General features: G+C 36.8%; 1 pseudogene; it reads right to left on the reverse strand.

Annotated features, from left to right (window-relative positions):
* Positions 1–1991: 1991 nt before the first annotated feature.
* On the reverse strand, positions 1992–8748 carry LOC111904515 (CDK5RAP3-like protein; annotated as a pseudogene).
* Positions 8749–17347: the final 8599 nt, after the last annotated feature.

Here is a 17347-nt window from a genome sequence, read left to right on the forward strand (position 1 = left end):
CAAGTGTGTTCTTTCATAATATACAACAATAAAATGAATAATCAGAAAATAAGACGAGCCTGGACTGCTCCGTCTTCACAAGACCTAGTCGTCGTACCTGTCTATTTGTGACCTGAGAATACACGTTATTTTGAAAGCGAGTATCAGCCAAAAAGCTGGTGAATTCATAAGTATTAATGTGTCTTTGATTTGTAAAACTTGTAATGAAAGACTTGACATTGTTCTGAAAGAAAGTTCGTATAAGTGTGGAAATGTTTCTAAGTAATTGAAAGTGTTTGGTAAACCTTAGAAATCCCTATGATTCCTATTAGTATAAATGAAATCTTCTACCAAGACCTAACTGTTTTGAAAGTAGTTTGACGCCGCTTTTTTTGCTTTATTTCTTCCAACGGGCCGACGAAGAGGTTGGTCGTTTTCAAGATCTATCGAATCGTCATTGATGTCGATGTGTGTTCGGCCGTCCGATTGTTGAGAAGTTCCATCGGGGTTTCTCGAATGCTTTGAACCGGAAGATTGGGAACTTCCTTCCGTTTGCTCTTTCCATTTTGGGGCGTCCTTCAATTTCAGCCACGGTTTCATATACGGAAAAGTTTTGCGTGTTGGCGTTGTTTTTTCAAATTGGTCCATGGCCGCCTTGAAAACATCAAATCGTTCGAGCCGCTTTTGCGTATGTTTAAGAGGTTGTTGTAGATTCCTCCAAACTCGGTGCATTTTAGTCGAATATCTCGCCATTTCAACGTAATTTGATCGGCATTTCGATAGTGTTATGGATATGTTTGGCGATAAATTTGATTGATATGTGCAACTTCAAGAAACGAAGGCCGAGGTGATGACTCAGATGGAACAAAAAATGATCGAAGCACAAACATCATTTCAAGAGGCACAAGAGACACTCCAAACAAAAACCGATATGGAAATTTTGAAAATGAAAGCGGACGACCTTGAGGGCGAAGACTTGGAATGAAAGAGTCGGTTCGAGCCCAACGTAGGCGTAGGGGGTAGTTTATTTTATTTATGGTTGGAATTTTTATTTTTTTTAATGTTTTTTTTTATGTTTTTTTTTTAAATTTAACTAATGTAAGTTTTATTTTGATTGTTATTTTTATCTTTTTTTTTAATTTCAATTAATGTAGTTTTTATTTAATGTAACTTGGTATTTTAATTTAATGGAAAAACTAGTATTAAAAAAATGATTTTAATGTATTTTTGAATTAAATTTAAATAAAAAAATGAGGTGGAGTGGTGTGTTTAGTGGTAAATATCATATGTTAGTGGTAGTGGAATGTGGTGCTGATGTGGCACCCACCACATATGTGGTATGTGGTAGGTATAACGGATGGTCTTAGAAATAAAACATGATGTTAATTGGAGTGCTTGTTCTTGAGACAAAAAGAATTACCAGACACAGAAACCAATAACAGGAACAAGAACACAAGCTTCAAAGTTTGCTCCATTTTTTCAACTATATTAAAACAAAATCAAAGCAGTTACTTTTAATCAGCCACAGTCATTTCTTATGCCTCATATAAATATAAGAGTAATTTGATATTCGTGGTATACCAAATCTTCTGGTAAGATCTTTTATCAAAATTAAATGGCAAAAATAAAGAATTGATTATCTATCCAAATATAGCAAAAATTAAGAATAGAAATTTCATAACTAAAAATGTTAATACATAAAAGAAGAAATCAATAATATCTTTGTGGTTAATTTGTTGCTATGTTAGTCTGTTAGAATTAAATTTCCAAACGAACAGGAATCCTAACCCCTTAACGGCTTAACCTAATGAGCAATGAGTTACAACACTCATGGACTTACTGAGGTAAATGAATTTTGAAGTTCCATGCGTTTGATAGTTGAATCTTTTAACCCCTCTTTCAATTTCGCTTCATGATGCTTTTTTTCTTCAAGCGTACTGACTAATCTTTCAAGAAATTTGAACATTGACCAATGGTCAAAACTCAAAACTATGTATACTTTTAAATAAAAGTTATGTAGCTGAAGAGACATTTGATAACATTGACCGGATGGCATTAGAAGCGTACTTCTGTAACACAAATGGAGCTACTGCTTCAACTTGATGTTGTAATGACAATGTCTCTGTATTTGTTAATTCCATGATTCTTATATTCAGAAACGTTTTAATCTGACACCAAAAATGTAATTTACTCAACACTTAGGCCCCGTTTGATATGCGTCTGACCCGTTTGGTAATTTCTCCTCCGACCAGGATAAAAGATCCCATTGAAGCGGCTGATCCCATGCATATTGTATGTACATCTGGTTGCACAAATTGCATAGTATCATAAAGAGCCACCCCCGGTATTACCCATCCGCCAGGAGAGTTTATAAACAAATACAGATCTTTGGTATCATCCTCGATACTGAGATATATCATAAGACCAATAAGTTGATTCGAGATCTCGCTATCAACCTCTTGACCTAAAAAAAGTAATCTTTCTCGATAAAGTCGGTTGATTAGGGTCAAATCCCTTCGGAACCGTACAGGCGTCTTTTGATGCATACGGTTCAAAAAAAAAGAATCAATGTGTAGATTCCAATACTTTTTATTTTTTCATAGCAAGTTCCTTCTAACTTATAAAAAAGGATGCTGACTCGGTCAGCAAAATGTGTTTGATAATCCAATTCTGGCCATCTGACTCGGTAAGAAATGTCTGACTGAGAAAGGAGTTGGCAGGAGGCTGACTGAGAAAGAAAGCAAGACTTTACAATAATACCCTTGGCCTTGGATAAAAACAAGTGTAATTGGAGGTTACGAGAATTGAACTCGGGTCTCCTCTATACATAGAATGATGTTTACCAGCAAGCTAAACGGTTTTTTTGTGTTTTAATCTCTAAAATAGTATATTTAATGTCTATTATGCTGGAAGTTTTTTGTATACATTATTATTATTATTATTATTATTATTATTATTATTATTGCTTTTATTATTATTATTTTTTATTATTACTTTTATTATTATTATTATTATTATTATTGCTTTTATTATTATTATTATTATTACTTTTATTATTATTATTATTATTATTATAAAGAGCATGAGGGTAAAATGGTCATTTTGTATCAGTCAGCACATTCACTCAGATGTATAATCAAACAACATAGTTTCTTACTCAGTCAGAACTTATTACTCAGACAGACCTTTCTCAATCAGCATTTTCTTAGTCAGCAACTATCAAACGACCCCTTAATGTGGAAAATATAAAGAAAAGAGCAATTTAATATAATACCTCAAACAGATCATCAACAATCCTACTCACGTACTTTGTCTCTAGAAGCCGACTCCTAACTTTGATTCCTTGACTTCCATTAAAACATTCATCCCTGATGGCATTACAACTATCAAGGCACTATTTTGAGTTGATCCGTCTTCAAGATTCTCAACACCAATATCCCAAGAGATTTTTGATACCATTTTTTCTTTATTAGTCTCATCAGATTCCATTCCATCTTTTAAAGAACTTTCCAGAATCTCACTGGCATCAACAACTTCATAGGCACAAAAATCCATCACTCGAATCCTCCACAATACCAATATCCCAACCACTCTGTGAGCTATCCAAAATAATATCCCAATCAATACTATCACCTGCAACATCACCTTCAAAACTTATCTCATTGTTAGAACTTCTTTCAGCATTAACATAAGCAAACACTTCAGAAGCTGCAGAAACTTCAAGAGGCGAAGGGTTGTCAATGATATCCCTTAGATTTGGCAATACAGTCTCCAGATCTTTCTGTCAATGAAACAATTAACTTTTTGTTAAATGTTATAAAGTATAAACCAATAAATGAATGAAATTTTATATGAACTTACATCCTATTCTGTGTGAGCATCTTTAACAAAATTGGAATAGAATTCGATTGCTTGTGAAACGGAATCACAGTTCAAAACTTGAAGCATTTTGCTAAATGTGTCGGACAATGAAGTTGTTGCAGTTTCTAGTAGTTCCAGCTTCACATTGATTCCCTGCAATCCTAACTCATGGCAGGCTTCTGCATACTTAGCAGCTGAGAGAGCAGCATTCCTTTTGATATCAACTTCCTTTCGTTCTAGCTAAAAAAAAACCACCGTCAAAACAATTCCCAGATCAGTAAGAACATAATTCGAATCAAAAACCCAATTGATAAATGGAAGGATATACAGAAGAAATTAGGGCTTATATAATTAAAATCGAAAGTTGAATTCTCAAATAGTCTAAAATTGAACTCTCAAGCAGTCAAAAATTCGAGTCAGGGCCATCGTCTAATCAGAAGAAAATTCGAAAAGCAGCAAAATGAAATCGATTGTGTGACGGCGAAGCAAAGGAGGGAAGTACCTTGTGTAGAGGGAAGCAATCGGTAGTGTACAAACCCAACAGAGAGATAAACTAACCCCATGACTGATATGAGTTGGTCGGTCCAATTGTGGGTTGGTCGGATTCTTTGATAGCAGTTCATTAACGACATCAGTGTGCCCTTTTGGATGCAATCAGGAGGAGATGTAGGGAAACGGTGGAGGACACCGTTGTCAAGATCATGTTTTGGCAAAATCAGGCAGTGATGCAGTAGGTGTAAACACTTTATTAGCAGATAGGGGGAAACTCTTGTGATGGTGAAGCTGTTGAGGATGAGAATCTCGGGATCCTAAGCTTCCAAACACTACCTTCTACACACGTCTAGTGCTAAATCAACGATTTGATATCGTCGAACTCATCGGAACAGGAAAATGGAAGCACAACTGTGAGACGGTCGGCGGTCGACTGTGGGGAAGGCGGAGGAGACGTCGAGTTGGAGGCGGCTAGACAGTTTCTCGAAGAACGTATGTTCATCAGTAGAGTTAGCCCTTTTTTCAATTGAGGCAGAGGGAGATCGAGGCGGTGGTGGTCGTCTGATTAAAAGGATACGCAGCAGAAAGAGCGATGGAAAGTCCTAGAACGTTAAAAGGATCGAATAAATCTTTTCTAGGCGGTGGACGGTGGAAGGATCAAAGTGTTCCAAAGAACGAAGCGGTGGACACTGGCACCAGAAAAGGAACACGTGGATGCAGGGGCAGACGTCATGACACATGTAATCCATCATAGAAAAAATAACTGTATAAATAGGTAAACCAACAAAAAAATGAAAAAAAAAAGAAATAGACAGAAAATAATAAAAAAGAAATTTTGATTTTATCCAATCACAACAAAGACCTGTTCAACTGGTCCTTCTAAATTAGTATGTATATATAATGATAATTTAAGTTCAATAAAAGAAAAAAAAAATGAAATAAGTTAGATAATTTGTAATTAAAAATTATATAATTAACAAAAATGATATATTTATAAAATTGGTTACCGGTCTATTTTTCCAAACCGGTATCGTTCGGTCTCGGACCCGTCTCGAAATGGTCCAGTCTTTTTTGGATCGGTTCGGGACGGTCTCGAGCCGGTCTTTTTTCAGTTTGGTCTTTTTTAGGACCGGTTTTTTCCAGCCCGTTCTTGTTTTAGATCGCTTCACTCTCCGTCTTTTTTTGGGTCCAGTCCAAGACCGATCTTTTTGTACAGGTCTAGCTTCCCTCCTATGTAGGCTCAACAAAAGAAAGTATATACTAACAATTGGTGGGACGGACCGACGGAGTTGATTGGGGTGTTGGTTGTGTGGGGGTCCTTTTTATTAAATAATAACAAATGAATAGAAATAAATTAAGATACAATTTTGAAAAGTTTGTTTAAGGTAAAAATAATCATCTTTTATATAAAAGGGGTAAATAGCCAAGAAAACATTATTATAAGACCATCTCCAATCCATTTTTTTTCCTCTAAAATTGGAGTAAATAGTGTTTCATCTCTAACCCTAATCCATTTTTTACCCCAAACAAATATACCTATTATATTTCATTTTTGAAAAAAAACATCATAAATGGTCCCTGTGTTTTCCCAGATTTTGAAGTTTAGTCCCCGTGGTTTAAAACTCTCATAAATGGTCCCTGTATTTTCAAAACTTTTGACAGATGGTCCTTATCCCTCACACCGTTAGAACCCCACCGTTAACCCTTATGTCATTAAAATAATGTAAGGAAAAATCGGTCTTTTCACTTGTGCCCTTTAGGGGTGTCAAACGGGTAAAATTTCCGGGTTTCGGGTAGAACGGTTCGGGTAGAACGGGTATTTCCTTAAGAAAATAATACCCGATACCCGACCTATATTGTAATTCGGGTTTTTGGGTTTCGGGTATTCGGGTTTGAGGCCGGGTCGTGTAATTATCGGGTATACCCGAAAATTTCTTAAATGACACTTATTGATAATTTTTTATTTTTTTATTTTTTTATTTTTATATGTTGGTTGGTTTAATAAATAATTGGGTAGAAAAATACTTCACACAATTAACATGCACATATATAATAACAATACAAATCATTATAATATGTTATGTACTTTTTTAATTCCATTATGTACGATAGTGAGAAACTGAGAATAGTGATGACGGTTCAGGACTTCAGCTTCAGTGTCGTATTCCTTTTGCAAGTTTGCGTCGACTGTCGAGCCGTCGTTCATAAGAAGGAAACGAAGGGTTTTGTTTTATTTGAAGTGTACGTATATGACTGCATTGTATATTTGGTATTATTTAAAAAACGAATTCGGGTATTCGGGTATACCCGGAAATAAATATTCATACCTAAAACCCGACCTATATTATTTTCGGGTTAACCTATTACCCGAATGTTCATACCCGTTACCCGTTCTACCCGACCCATTCTACCCGAATTCGGAACGGTTCGGGTGGGTAGAACGGGTTTCGGGTTTTTTCGACAGGTCTAGTGCCCTCTTCGTTATAACCAAATGCATGTCCATATTTTGAAAACCCTTCTCGCACCCCCCCCCCCCTCTTCTACTCTCACTCTACTGTGCATCCAATTGCAAAAACGAATTCTGCGAGTGTCGAAGATGGCGATTTGTAGATGTGGAATGGAAACAACGAAGTTGACCTCATGGACGGATCGTAACCCAGGAAGGCAATTTTTGATTTGCTCAAGATGTGGGTTCGTACGGTGGGTTGACCCACCGATGTGTGCAATGGCATTGGTGGTGATTCCAGGTTTGATAAGATCAATGAATCGATTGGAAGAGAGGGTTGCGATTGCAAGTGTAGGACTGTGGAACTACCAACTGATGTTGTTATGTTCATGGATGTTTTTTTTTTTGGTTTTATTTTAACCGGTAAGGATTTGGATGGTAATAGGATGGGGGGTTTTGGTTTCTTTTGTACGCATCTAACTAGTTCATGGGGTTTTGGATTGTGATGGAATGGGTATTTTTGGTTTCATTTTGTTGTATGAAGTGTAAAACATTAAGTTAATGGAAATGATGATTATGTATTTTATTATAAATCAGTGGTTTTGATGTGCATTTTCGTGTGATACATTGTTATAACTGCATCTTGCAAATGGTTAGGAATGGTATTTCAAATCTACATTGTTATACATGCATCTTTTTGAGAAAGGTTTGGAGAGGGTAATTCATAAGCAAAATGTTGATAAAATCATTACAAGTCTGTGTTTAACCCATACAAACATGAGACTTACTTTCAACATACTTACTGATGGAAGGTCTTAACCCATACAAACATTACAAAAGACCTAATTACCATAATTTAAACAACCAAACCATAATTTAAGTTTCAAAAGACCTAACTACCCAAACATCCAACTAACTACTTAACATAATTGCCTAAATTACCCTTTCCCTTTCCTTGTGTCTTCCCTTTTGCCCGTGTCTTCCCTTTTCCTTGTGTCTTCCCCTTTGATCCAACTTCACCAATGCCTCCCTGCCCTTTACATGTCCTAGAATTGTGCTCCTTCTTATGACACTTTGAACAAGTGGTTGCAAGAAATTTCCTGCTCAATTTAGTGTTTTGGCAATTGGGCTCATGAACACCTCTCCTTCTCTTCTTTTTTGGCCTCCCAACCTACACATATGTATTTATTATATTTAAAACATTAACATACATGTTGGAATTAAAAATACATATCTAGCCTAGTTGACATAACAACCTGTGTGTGATGTTTGGTGGAGTTAAAATGAATGGACAATCACTTTTTGGCCACATTGAACGACCATTTATTGGATCAATTTTCTTCAGATACATGTCTCTCCATGTTGATAACTTATAGCAAGGATGGACCCAATCCTCAACATCAGGGGCATCTTCTCCATTTTCAATTTTGTTCCATATAGCAGAAACAACATGCCTACATGGAAAACCTGTAATCTCCCAGAACCTACAAGTGCAACTTCTTTCATTTAGGTTCACCACATACTGATATTGCCATGTGGTTGCAACTTGGTACTTTCCTGTCCCATTATACTTAGCTACATACTTTGCTGCTTCAGTCTTAATCTCCTCTAAAATTATAGTTGTAGTAGTACTTAGTTCCTTTTGACACTTATCTATTTCCTTTTGCACAACACACAATCTCTTCATGAGATACTCTCTAATATACTTTAAGCAGGTGATGATTGGTTTATCCCTACCTTCCTATATCTTAGCATTGAATACCTAACAAAGATTATTCACCAAAAAATCAGTGTACATCCTACCTATGAAAAACATATTCAAAAAGAGAAATTACAAATTTTATATTAAAACATAAAACTCGACAACTTCTAAATGACATACCACTGAAGTGAGATTTAGACCATGTCTCTGCAGGAATCTTACATAACCAAGCATGATCTTTATCATTCATTTTCTTCAACTCATCCATTGCATATTTAAAGTGATTTAATGTTGTTGCTCTACCATATTCCCAAACCAAGTCACTCAACTCTTTTTCCTTTCCATTGTTTCTTCAAATTCTCTTGAATATGCCTCAAACAAAACCTATGTTCTGCATTGGGGAATACCTTTGCAACTGCTAGTATTATCCCCTTAACAAATGCAAATACAGTCAGTTTCATTTATAAAATAGAAAGTAAGGTAAACTATCATGAGAAATAATTAGGTAAAACATACCTTTTGTCTATCAGAAATTAAGGTAAATTTTGAATTTGCTCCCAATGCCAAGCCTTCTCCTAACAGTTCCATGAACCAGGTCCAAGAACTAGTTGTCTCAACCTCTTCCATTGCATATGTTACAGGGTATATTCCATCATTTGAGTCTATACCCACAGCAGTTAGTACCTGCCCAGGATATGGGCCTTTCAAGAATGTACCATCAACTCCCAGGAAATCCCTTAACCCAACTTTGAATCCCAACTTCAATGCACCTAGACATACATATATTCTTCTAAAAGTTCTTGTAGTAGTCGACAAGCATGGCTCAGGATACACATCTATCCTAATAGTTGAACCAGGATTAGTGTTTAGCAGTTCCAAAGCATAATCCCTCAGATACCCATATTGAAGTTGGTAGTCCCCACTAATCACACGTTCAACCATTTGCTTTGCCCTACAAACATTTTGAACTGACATACCAAGCTCCAGCTTCTTACACAACTCCTCGTGTAAAAGCTTTGATTGAAATTTTAGGGTTACTCTGAATTTGTGGAACAATTAAGTTTGCTAAATATTTGTAAGTACAAGCTTTAACTGATCTTTTCTGCAAACATTTATGGACATCATCTACTGTTTTCACCAACCAATCCTTATTCTCATTTGGCCTCAAGATTTGGACCGCCCAAGGACATTTTTATTTTTTCTAATCACATTTTTGCCCTTGCACTTTACCTTACATCTAGTTGATGGCCCACCACATTCAACTGTTTCAGTAGATTGGCCCACAACACCTCCACATTGGATCCTTATCCTGATTTTATCATTTTTTGCTAAGTATATGGACCTCCTTGTATTTACAACATGTGCATGCATGTAGTCCACAACTTCCTTCTTTGTTTTGAAACACTGCCCCACCCTATATGGTTTTAAATGGATCTCCCCATGTGAGCATGGAGTTGACCTACTCAACCCCTTAAGCATTTTTGTCCTTTCATCTTCATAAAATCCTGCATACTGATAATCATCACTTTGAATAACTTCCAACTCTTCATCAACTATGTCATTCCCTATACTTTCAGTTTGCTTGTTTAAAATTCCATGTTCATCCACATCCACGGCACTTTGGAATTCACTCATGTCTACATCCACATCAAATTGCAAGTTAGACTCATGTACAATGTAGTCACTATCATCATAATCATCTCCACTATCATCAAAACCATCTTCATTCTGACTATAGAAAGCATCTCCACTATCATCACTTACCATGCCCTTTAGAATTTCCATTTCTACTTGATTGTCTTCACCATTTGGTACATTGTACCCAGCATCAAAGTCAGCAAAAGTTGAATAATCATCTGTAAATGCTTCAAATTCATCGAGTCTTACACTTTGTTGTCCATCAATATCTTCACAAATTGGTTCATCTGCAAGATTGCCTAAATTACCCTTACACACTTCTTCTATGTGGCCCATGATCAATCCTTCATTCACATTAATGACATTACTTCATTGGCTAACTTGAGATATAACATATGGAACAATAGTCTTTGAATGATCCTGACTTTCATCCATATCTATTACCTGTGACTGGTCAATAACATGGTTGGCAGGGTGGTCTAACTCAAGCTTTTTACTACACGATCCTACTTCTCTTCTACACGGTTTTTTCTATTAAGTTCCGGTGACACACTCTCAGGTTCCATTTCCTCAATAACAACTTTGGAAGGAGACTTAAAATAACTAGCTACCCTAGTCTAACCAATTTCAATATAGACCTTTACAAGTCTGTTCTTAGGGACATACGAAACCAATATAAGAATATCTTGGTCATTACCTAAAGGCAATAACCCGTAGTCTAAAGGAAATTCAGGGATACATAAATGGTAGTAAAGAGTTTGTACACCTTTATCCCCTAATTCTCGAACCATGTCATCGAGTTCATTGACTGAAAATAAATCAGTGTCAACGTCATCTACGTATGATACAGTACCATCGACGTATTTCCTTCCAGGTGACTTGGTGAAGACACCACTATAGTGTATCTTCAACGTGAAATAGTTATCATATCCCTCTGCAAACACAAAAATAGAAAGGGTAAAGAAGATGATTTATCTTCACGTATACATTCAAGGAAAACAAAAACTTAAGTTTTTTTTTTTATGAAAAATCTTACCGTATCTCGATTGCAAGTCCTTCAAGCACACATTTTTTTCACGCAAACACCATATTGACAGAACCACTGTCCTTTGGTGCTGTGTAAACCATAAACTCCAATTTCGTTTCTTGAATGAGAGTGATCTGTTGAAGACGAAGTCACTGTACTCTTGGGAGATGAAGAGTGTTTGGGAGTTGACGTGAAGAAGACAATGGCATAATCATTTCCCTCAATAAAGAAAAGGGCACAGGTGAAAAGACCGATTTGCCCTTATATAATTTTAATGAAATAAAGGTTAACGGTGGGGTTCTAACGGTGTGAAGGATAAGGATCATCTATCAAAAGTTTTGAAAGCACAGGGACCATTTATGAGATTTTTAAACCACGGGGACTAAACTTCAGAATCTGGGAAAATACAGGGACCATTTATGATGTTTTTTCTTCATTTTTCCAACTAACATAGATTGTCAAATACACCCATTCTACTAATTTGGTTTTAACAAATATATAATCTATATTTTTTTTATTACAATAATAGTAGATAAATAAGATTATATTTATAATGCACTTATAAATAAATATGTTATCCTGTTTCATGATTTTAATACGTATTTAATTTTTTATATGAGTTCGATAAATAAAAATAAATTTTATATTTATGATTAATTAATATAATTTATTATATAACAAAGTATTATAAATATTAAATATTTTATTTAAATTAAATGTAATAGATAAAATAAACTATGAATGTAGAAATATATAAAGAATGGACTAAAACCCACAACTAAAATTTCATCCCCATATTTTGAAAATTGAATAGTATTACTTGGGGTAATAATATTATTCAAATCTCCAAATATGGGGGAATAAATGAGGTAGGGTTGGAGAAGAATAAGATGAGAAATGGAGATAAAACTATCATGTGGGGGTGGGTTGGATATGCCCTAAGAATGGTTTCGTAGAAAGATCCCATTTTATAACCAATAAGAAAGGACTACATACCATGGTGATGGTATTTGCACTATATATACTTTACATCAAGTGAATCTCATTCGGACAATCCATGGGCAAAAACCATATATCTATTCTATTATTCTTGTGTTTCAAGTGATATGAGAACCCTAGCTACGGATACTAAAAACCAAAAAACCTAATTCTCGGACTGACCCCATATTCAACAAGTGAATACATAATAAATAGAAAATCCAGGTTATAAATCAATTTAGATCGTCAAATTCCACGTCACAGGAACATTATGTTAACTTAATTTATGTATATTTGTTTGTATAAAGATTTTGGATGCGATTTTGTGTGTCTTACATGTGCATAGAAAAAAGGGTTTGTTGATGACGACACAATCTACAAATTTAATTATTTAATCATCTCGAAATGTTGGTGTCGTTGTTGAAAAGCTGTGATCCAGAAAGATGTGAAAGAAAACATTATCAGGTCGAGTTACTTTAAATGCTTTCGTTATCTGAGTTATGCTAGTGCTGTGAAAATGAATAAGTTTTTACACTACTACAAAGCAGTTGAAATAACTTGCATATTAGATTAGATATAATAATCGAGTTTTGCAACCAGTTTTGATGTACTCAACGCATGCAAAGTGGAATAAACAGAAAGATGCCCTGATTATTTCTTAGTGGACATAAAATCAATGTGCTTTCTTCACCAAAACAATACTTACAAAACACATTACTTATTAATCTCTTTATTATCCACAATGAGTTCAAAATTGAATGTTGAAAAATACGTAAATGAAATATATATATATATATATATATATATATATATATATATATATATATATATATATATATATATATATATATATATATATATATATATATATATATATATATATATATATATATATATATATATATATATATATATATATATATATATATATATGAGAAAGATCAAATACGAACCACTAAAAGTTAAGAACCCTAAAAACCCAATTTTATAACCAGATCTACACACACTACACTCTCACATGGTTATTTTTCTTTCTTATCTCGAACTTGAAGAACACACAAACATTACCACCAGTTAGCCACCAACCACCACCCTTCACCGCCACTGCCTCCTACCGCCCGTGAACCGCCGCCTCCTCCTATCGTCGACGAACCACCGTCATCAGATCTACAAGTTTCGGTGGGCTCCAGATCTACAATTTAAACTTCAGATCTACAATTTTCCTCTTCAGATCTACAATTTCAGCTTCAAGTCCATGATTTCTCTCTTCAGATCTAAAATTTTCGTCTTCAAATCTACTATTTTCGACTTCAGATCTTCGATATTCTCCTTCGAATTATAAGCTCTGACGAGCGGTGATAACAACCACCTTCCTCCATCAGTGTCGATAGCCACTTGGCTTCAAATTTGAAGTCGAGAAGTTGTTTCAACTTCACTTTTTCTCTCTAAAACACAAAACATATCAGATCTCGTGCGATTTGGTTAGATTTGGTAGTCGACCTTATCACCACCAACCACCGCCTAACATCAGCTATTGTGCTTCGTCGGAACTCCAAAAAACGTCACATTGTGCTCTGAAGTCCAGATCTAGTTTGTCTCCAGCTCTGCAAAGCATCATAATTAATATTGTAAAGTTGTATATTAGCTGATTTTAAAAGTGAAAACATTATGTAAACACATTGAATTTTATTCATGAATGATGTATTCAGGGATTAAACATTATAAAACTTTTCAGAAGTGATAGGAGCAAACACCCTCAGTATAGGATCCAATGCCAGCACGACAAAAAAAATTGGCAATCACTATCCTTATGAGAAGGGTTGGGAATCACACGATCGCACATATAATTACCATTGTTTTTAGATGTAGATTTATGGGTCACCACATTTCCTTTCTCAGTGGAAGCATATGGCATCTGCATACTTGAAAAGTATATCTCTTTAGCTTTGAACTCTAATAATTTTTTAAACTAAAGAGATAAAGAAAAAAATTCTACAAGATATACGCCTAAAAAACTATCTTCAGTAAAGTTTAAGCGAGATAACGAAACCGTACATTCATATTCAAACGATGTCACAGATAAAATTTCTCTCGAAGTCAATATAAGCATGTAAATATTAAATTTAAACCAAGGAAATTAACCCTAACTAACGTTGATCAAGTGCTAGCCAAAATCAAAGTTACCCGTCAAAATTTATATTTTTAAAATAAGCACACATTTGAATATGTCATTCAATTTCAACAGAATTGGTTCAACAAAATAAACTACATTAAAATTACCATCTCACCCTAGTCAACCAAACCCTCAAAATTACTACTCCATTAAACTAAAATTATGAACAGTAAACAAATAAAAATTAAGCATCATATTTTAATTAAATTTCTAAACAAAAGCAATTACTTTTGAAAGCAGAAACAAAAATCAACTAAACGTAGCAAAAGAAAATACTAAAGCAATAAAATTTGATCTTTGGTAGAGTCAAGGAGGGAATTTTGGAGCTTTTGAATAGCCGCGTCAAGGCCTTCCAGGCCGAGATTGATGCGGGGAAGTTAGGGGCTCTTTTGGGGCCCGATGTTTATGGATCTCTGGGATCCCTCGGGAGGAAGGATTCGGTTATTAGCTCTTGTCGTTAGGGATCGGAGGTGGGTTATGTACCTTGTTTTCAGAAGAGTTCACTACAGGATTGGATCGTTGTGGAGGTTTCGCAAGCCGTACACGAGGAGTTACCCGGCATTATTGAGTGTATTACTGACAGGGTAACCGCCACGTTTCAAGGTCAGACAGTGACTGTGCAGACGGTTGATGAAGTAGTCGAAGTGAATTAGGAGTAAGAGATTGGTTTAGGTGTGCAGTTAAGGAAGAGGAAGCGGACTTCTAGTCAGGCTCAGCAATCTGAGCAGTCGGACACCGCTATAGTTGACACCAGAGACCTGAGTGGTCGTGATGGACGTGCAAGGGATGAAGGGGCGCATGAGAAGGTTCACAGCAGCTTGTAGTGTGGTAGGTGCGGATGGAAGGTTCACCTCCGCCGAGAATTGACATCGACGGAAGAGTTATGTCTCCGTTGCCATCGGCCTGGTAATTTCATGGCAAATTGCTCCCGTATAATGGTTAATGCAGCAGGATTCATTGCAGAAACTTCGACAGAGAGAGAGATGGAGTTCAGGTTCCAACACCCATGATTCCGTTGGAAGTCAAGATCGAGCCGCAATAGATCGCTAGTATGTAATTTGAATTCTCCTTTCAGTGATGATTTTATTGCTATGGTACTACATCAATGTTAATAGGTGTATTTTAGAATATTATGTTTCCTGCCTATGAATGAGTTATATGCCATCTACATACCGTGAATATGAGAGTAGTAGTCCGAAGATGTTTCCCTTTAGAGCAGGTTCTCAGGATTCAATCACTGTAGCAAGTGTGAGTAGGGATCGAGTGGCGTTTTGTTAGTTTGCAAGAGTGGGTCGGGTTTGGTATTGGTTAGTTTTGGAGCTCTAGCGGTGGTAAGCATGGTTGTCAGCAGATCGACCTTTAGATGGAGAAATGGATTGGGAATCCTTTCCAAGCTGGGATCTGTAGGGATCTAGTTGAATCGAATTGGGTGAGAACCTTCCGAGTAGTCAGGATCAGGAGTAAGAACAAACCTAGGATGAGTGTGCATCCTTGATGAGAAGGAAAGCAGCCCAAGTGGCTGGTCGGATTGAGGAGCACGTGAGATGGGAGTTTCGGAAACTTCCCAATGTTGAGTTCGTATATTCATGATTAGTCGATGGCTGTTTTGGGAAACCAGGTTGGAGGACCGTCAGTAGGACTCGAGTGAGTCAAGATGCTGATTGAGTGAATGTCCGGCATGGGATGCTTTCGGATAGTAGTAAGTGTAGAGACAACATGGGAAGTGTGGTAAGACTTCAGGATAACCGCGACATTTGTTAGTATCCAGTTAGAGGAGTGTGGGCGAGGGCCCATATCTCCTAGTTAGCGGAGTGTGGGCGGGTCCCATATCTCCTAGTCAGCCTAATGGAGACCGAGAAAGGATAGTACGTTGAGGATTCAGGATGGTTTAGGACCCGTGTAGCCCTAGATAGGTGAGAACGGGGGTAGGGTCGCTCTGTAGTATGGTTTGGCTGGGACCCGTGGGCGAGGCCCTTGCGATAGTAGCAAGACAAGTGAGACTTGAAGGAGAGACCGCTCTAAGATATAGTTTGGGTGAGACCCGTAGGCGAGGCCCATGAGATTTTAGCCGCACAGGTGGGACCTGGTAGACACGTTAGAGTCAATATAGGGGATCAAGGATCCCAAGACTTATGGAGTCAGAGTGGTAAGGTATATAGAGCAGTTTTAGTTAGCCAAAGTTTTGTTCGGAAGTCACTGAGAGCGACTAAGTGATTGAGCTTGGGTGCAGTAACCGGTAGGAGTCCGGTAACCCAAATTATCGCAGATTAGTTAGGACGAGGGTGGTCTCGGTTCATCCAGAAAGCGGACAAGAGATAGCAGGACCTTCGGTCGGGGATAGCGATAAGAGAATTCCTGGTGGAGCAGCTAGTAGACCGAGGGGTGCTATCTCACATCATGGTTGAAGAATCTTAGAGGGAAGGGTTTGGCCAAGTTTCGCAGCTCTCGTATGAGTCCAACCGTTACAAGGATGAATCTTTTACTTGAGGGATTATTTGATCCATTCGCTGGGAGGGGTTTTCAGCATCAGGATATAGCAAGAGAGGACACTCAGTGGGTATTAGTGAAGTGACCAGCACTGCGAGTGGCTGGAGAAGTAGATACAGTGAAAAGTACGTCCTTCTCAGAGAAAGGAAAGATTGTTGTTTTTGGGAAGCTGCCTTGGGAAGGCTGGTGATCGCGCAAGATAAAGGTGTGAACCCTAATAATTTCTAGCATAAGTAATCGGGGGTTACCAAAAGGATTCTTGGTAGGGTAAGAGTTGTGCTCTCAGGATTTTTGGCGATTAGAAGTTCTCTCTAGGTTTTTATCTTTATGGATTATTTTGCGGAAGGTCAATGGAAGTGGTTCTTCGAGGATATGACCCAGTACGTGATGTATGCATCGGACAGGAATGTTGTGAGCAGATTACAGGATAGTTAGTCGTAGCAGACTTCGAGGACGAAGTCTAGTTTAAGTGGGGGAGATTTATAACACCTTGTTTTGAAAGTACATGTTTACGGGTTTCAAAAGCCAAGGCTAGGGGTATTTGGTCTTCTATGGGTTTTGAGT

This window comes from Lactuca sativa, chromosome 8, assembly GCF_002870075.4.
Source record: "Lactuca sativa cultivar Salinas chromosome 8, Lsat_Salinas_v11, whole genome shotgun sequence".
In the NCBI taxonomy this organism is placed as follows: Eukaryota; Viridiplantae; Streptophyta; class Magnoliopsida; order Asterales; family Asteraceae; genus Lactuca; species Lactuca sativa.